We start from the raw sequence: 6,000 nt of genomic DNA, 5'->3' as shown, positions 1-6,000 counted from the left end.
TACATTAAATAAGTACTTTTCTTACAAATGTAGTAATGTACTGCTTCTAAATAAAATTCGTATTTTTCTATCATTTTGTTGTTTTATGCAACTTCTCGTTACCATTTTGTTCAGAATTAAATTCTCTATAAGTTTTGCTTAAAACCTTTATACATTTGTCACACATTTAACAAAGTTATTGTCCATCAAATATAAAAAAACACGGATGCTGACCCCGATTTAGTGGTTTTCAACCCAGATTTCTCAAAAACTACTGCAGATACCGTTCTGTAACCTACTTTATTGAATTTTTCAGGTTAAAAATTATTATAAATCACAATTTTTATCCTAATTAAGGGATCAGAAATACCTTAATTAACATCCTACAAATTTCAGTACGACGTCACTTCACCGGGGTAGTTAAAATCCAAGCGAAATATTTCACTAGCCGTAACTCGCAAACGAAGCATTTGAATAAAATGAACAGAAGAACCCATGGCTAGCAGGATTTTAATTTTACTCAATTGCTGGAGGATCATGGGGGATTTAGAAAATATCTATTCCGTATTGAGTTGGATTACTCCGACTGCGAGGTTGAGGAGTCGGCGTTCCATGTGTTCTTTTGTTGTCCTCGTTTCAACACAGAAAGAGAGGAGATGATTGATGATGCCATTGGTAGAGACGTATTGGTTGAACCAGAGGAACTAATGGGAATTATGCTTTATGGTGAAGAATGTTGGTCTGTCGTTTCCGGATTTGCAAGAGCGGTAATGACGAAATTACGCATTATCGAGGAAAATCGTAGGCCAAGAAGGGATCATCGGAGGATGCGGAGACGGACAGGCGCGCGGCTGATAGCCTAGGGGGCTCCCCGTACGTGTGGGGGGTTGCCTGGGTGCAATGAAACCGTGGGCACTCAGCTCTCGCATCCGACGGTGACCCGTGAGGTAAGTATGCTGTAGTGTTCTATTGCCTGTGAGGTATTTGTTTATGTGATTGGATGTGACTGATTGTTGTGATGTGATGTGTGCAGTGTGCGGCTTGAGGTATGTATTCTGGAGTGATGATTGGATGTCGTGGAGTGTGTGGTGTGATTTTAGGCTGATGTGAGGTACCTTGTGGGTGTGTGAGATCGGTGTCTGTTGACTGTGGTGTTTGAATGTGTGTGAGGGCGTATTCCCCTTTTCCTGAAATAATGAAACCAGCTGTACCAGGAAGGGTGGGTAGCCAGGGGTGGAGGTTTAGTCGGTAGTGCGCAGGAACACATACACATTTAATAACATTTTGCGGAACCTGTTAGCAGTCCGACACTGCCTAGGCGCTCGTAAATGGGGTTCCTCCACCTCTTTAAACAAAAAGAATAAGCTAGCGAAGTATATAACAGAGAAAACTTTGTTTACTAAAAAATTCTGGAACAATGAATTCCAGAATTATTTAGGATTACAGTTCGAACAGGATGAAGTACAACGTTTCAGTTCAAAATACGAACGTCCGCTTAACTACCATACAAATCACTTGGCAGTGAACCTCCTAAACAATGGGGGTGATATTAGAGGGTTGAACAGATTGTACGTTCTAGATTTAAGAGTCCGTATAGTATCTTAATGTCTCTACTCGTGTAGTAAGCTCGGATGTGAGTATTGAGCATTGTCTATTTTGCTCTTAACTTCAAATTTGTTACATATACTGTTTTTCCTTACATTGATTCATTGTTTTTTTTTCTTCTGTCTGTTATGATATCTTATTTTGTGTTCTATTGTTCTGTTGGTGTTGAGTGTTATTCATTATTGTTAATTGTATGTGCTTGGCACAAATGTTTTACTATACTAGTGTCGTAGTTTTAAGGAGTTTCGCTGAGGACGCCTTATCATATGATTGAGGTGTCATCCAATTTACTAGATTTTTATGTAAACGTAACCGATTGTAAATAAGCTATGAAATAATAAAGAAATTTTTTAGCAAGAGTTATGTGTTTCGAAACAGAAGAGTCAAGTTATTCGTAGACATAAAATAAATTATTGTCACATTTATCGCAAAATTCCTTATACACATAATTTTCAGAAATTATAAATGAAACGGAATAATTAATCATAGCAAATATATTATTTGTTTAATTGGTACATTGTGGAAGCACATATAGCTATTGTAATAAGTTATTTTCCTCATCACTATTTAATTATAGCCGCGGTTACGGAGTATCCTGTAGCGGTTGAACTAGAGAACCACTTTAAAATAGAAGCTAATTATTTTAATTCGTAATTTATCAAATATTTTATTCTGGTAAAGTTTTTGTATTGAAAGCAGAACAAATATAAAAAATTGAATGTCTATCTTGGTAAAAACATTTTACCTTCATTACGTTGGTAAAATTATTATTACGCATTTTAAAGCTATGTTTTCAATTGTATAAATTACATGTGTAATTCATATGACTCATCATTATGTAATTAATAGAAAAATCAATTTTTGAGTATTGTTATCGATCAACCGAAAAATTTAAGTCATTTTTTATATATTACAATGTAAATTATGAAATATATCCAAAAACAATTACAATAAAATTTTAAACCGTACGGTAAGAGTCTCGCCAGATATCATTTCTTCCGCTCAAAAAACAAAAATTTCTGTAATATAAATAAAACTGTTTTTAACAAAACGATACTGATATCAAAAAAGGTAAGACACTACATTTATATTATCAAAATCTGTTATTAATTTACAATTTTATTTTTAAAAAATACATGTTAAATATATGTAATAGAAAATAGATACGGGTACAATAGATATCGGTTGAATGTATTACTACGGGCACTTCATTCAACCCGAAAGGTAACTGCAGTCTGATAGCATGAGTTGAGGAAATCGTAGTGGCTATTTTACAGGTCCGTTTTAACCAATTGATCAGCCATCTTGTATATAAGTTAAATAATCTCTAACATTCAAAGAAAAGAGAGTTGGTGGAAAATTATGCATAAACGGTATTCATAGTAATATATTTTATCTTCCAGGAGTTTAGTCGAATTCACTTGTAAGAAATGTAAATACTTTATTCTTGAAAGCCTTGGTGGTAAGAAAAAAGAACCGATGATATTGTCATCCGAAATACGAGGTGTGTGAAAAAAGTAATGAGATTGCTAACACTGCAAGCGATCTGGCAACGCTGTGTCTACCGGTCTATGCTAGACCGGTTTGTTAATCCCTTCCACATGCTCAGTACGAGTTTCAACTACGTTCAGCCAACACATTATTTTTGACAGGGCCATCAGTGAAGTTGTGTTTTTGTTGTGTTACAAAAATGGATCGTTGGAATTTAGAGCAACGTTGTGCAATCAAGTTTTGTGTTAAATTTGGGGAATCCGCGAGTGTGACCTTTGAAAAGTTAAAAAAAGCCTATAGGGAACATTGCTTATCAAGAGCACAAGTTTTCCGCTGGAAAAAATCATTTTTGGAAGGCCGAGAACACGTTTAAGATCAACCTCACTCAGGGAGACCTTCAACTTCAAAATCTGACGAAAACGTTGAGCGTGTGAGGGTTCTTGTGAGATCAGACCGTCGTTTAACAATAAGGATGATGAGTGAACTGTTAAATTTAAACGCTTTCACCGTACATCAAATTTTGACCTACGATTTGGACATGCGAAAGGTTTGTGAAAAATCGGTGCCGAAAAACCTCACAACGGAACAGAAGGACAATCGAAGAAACGTGTGCGTTGATGCTTCTCGAGAGAATTGACAACGACCAAGAATTCTTCAATCGTGTGATCACAGGTGATGAATCCTGGATATTTGAGTACAATCCTGAAACAAAGCTGCAAAACGAAGAGTGGCACACTCCATCATCTCCTCGACCGAAAAAATGTCGAATGAGCATATCAAAGATCAAAACCATGCTGATTTACTTTTTTGACAGTATGGGTATCATGCGTAAAGAATTTGTTCCTCCGGGACAAACTGTCAACCAAGTGTTTCACATAGGTGTCCTTGAAAGGCTCAGGAAAAGAGTGATTTGCGTGAGACCAGACATTGCAGACAAGTGGATGCTTCATCATGACAATGCCCCGTGTCACACGGTCATTTCCATCAGGGAATGTTTTACCTCAAAAAGCATTTCCACGGTTCCTCAACCCCCCTATTCACCTGATTTGAGTCCTTGTGACTTTTCCTTTTCCCGAAATTGAAACATGTCTTAAAAAAACGTCATTTTGGAACTCTGGAGAACATTCAAAAGACTGTGACCGACCAGTTAAAAGCCCTACCAGTTGAAGCCTTCCAGCGCTGCTACTAGGAGTGGAAACAACGACTCCGCCTGTGTATAGCTGCCCAAGGGAACTACTTTGAAGGGGATAATAGTGTTGTTTGAAAAAAAAATAAAAACTATGGTAAGTAAAAAGTCAGTCTCATTACTTTTCTCACACACCTCCTATCACGCTACACATAAAATGAAATCCTAAAAATTATTTTTTTGTAATTCTATGTGGGTGTTTTGAAAGTTGACAATTCCATTACTAGTTGAGTTCATTAAGGTACCAGATTTATAATTATAAAAGAATTGAGATGTTAACATTTTAAATTTATTAAATATCTGTTTACAAGAGTCATGCTTACAGATGTCAATGATCTAATTTTTGGATCCTGAAAACCCACACTAAACTTTTTATGAAGACCCGAAGTGTAGAATTATATTCAAGCAGGAATACACCTAGGAATTTAGTAATTTTTTTTATAAAAATTAGAAGTTAATATTTTATTATGCTGTAATGGACGTCGCTGAGGCCTCTGGAGATGAGATCGAGGCGCAACTGGAGATGGGAGTCGCACCGGAGCAACTTCCGGGCCTTGTCTCCAGGAAATGGCCCGGGAAATGCTTCCGGTTCACCGAATTCAAGGAGGGGTTTCCGGAGGCGGAAGCCGGTCAGCGGGTCGCCGTGGTGCTAGACCTGAATGGAAACAAGAAGGGTGACTTTGCTCGAGGCGTGTGTGACAGGGCGACGCGCATATGTAAAATGCTCAACGACCGCAAAGTCACGCCAGGAAGCGTGCTCCGGGACTCTGCGGGGGTGGACGTTTTGCTCGGGGAGGCAACTGAAGCTCTGAGTGAGACGTTCGTCCTGGCGGGGACTAGGAGTCGCCGAAGAAGGAGATGCTCGACACGTCGTCGAGGGCCTAAAGAAAATAGAGGATGTCGTGGGCGGAGCGATTCCGGTGGGGATTGTCGCCGGAAAAGGATTGGGCTGTGTACGACGTCTTCAGTAGTACATGGTGAGAAGGGACGGCGTGCATCGGGTCATCTATGCAGCCAAAGAAGAAGCAGGCCGCAGGAGGACGGCGATGAAGCAGACGACACCGACGAGGACAGTAGTCATCCAGAAGGAGGGGCTATCGTACGCTCAGCTGCTCCGAGAGGTAAAGGCGGGGACCGGTGACGAACTCGCGGGGCGGTAGTCTCTGCCAAGAAGGGACGTGGAGAGGGGCTTAACGAAGGTGACTTCGTTAAGATCGGCGTATGCGCAGGCCCAAAACGCGACAGTGATCCTCGCAAGGAGAGCGGCTGAAGTACTTTTAGCCAAGGAGAGGTTGCGCATCGGGTGGCAGTCGTGCCGTGTGCTCATATGGAAGGAGGATCCCAGATGTTACCGCTGCTGGGAACAGGGGCATAGGGCGGCGGCGTGCAAGGGGCCGGACAGGTCTAAGGCCTGCTACAACTGCGGATGGGTGGGCCACTATAGACGAGATTGCAAAGATCAGCCGAACTGCAGCAAGTGCAAGATCGCTGGCCACAGCTTCGGAGATCGTAGTTGCAGGGGAGCGGCCGGCCAGAAATGAGGCTGCTCTATATCAACGCAAATAGGAGTGGGCTGGTCCATGACCTCCTGTGGGAAGCTGCATCTCGAGATGGCGCCGACTTCGTGTTGGTGTCAGAGCCTAATGGACGATGGTCAGGGATGGGGGCTGGCTGACTGACCGAAGGGAGGACGTTGCATTGAGGGACCTCACGGGGAAACACGCAGTCTCCAATCGACA

Source organism: Lycorma delicatula, chromosome 1 (assembly GCF_047948215.1).
Source record: "Lycorma delicatula isolate Av1 chromosome 1, ASM4794821v1, whole genome shotgun sequence".
Taxonomy (NCBI): domain Eukaryota; kingdom Metazoa; phylum Arthropoda; class Insecta; order Hemiptera; family Fulgoridae; genus Lycorma; species Lycorma delicatula.
This window is presented reverse-complemented; position numbering follows the sequence as displayed.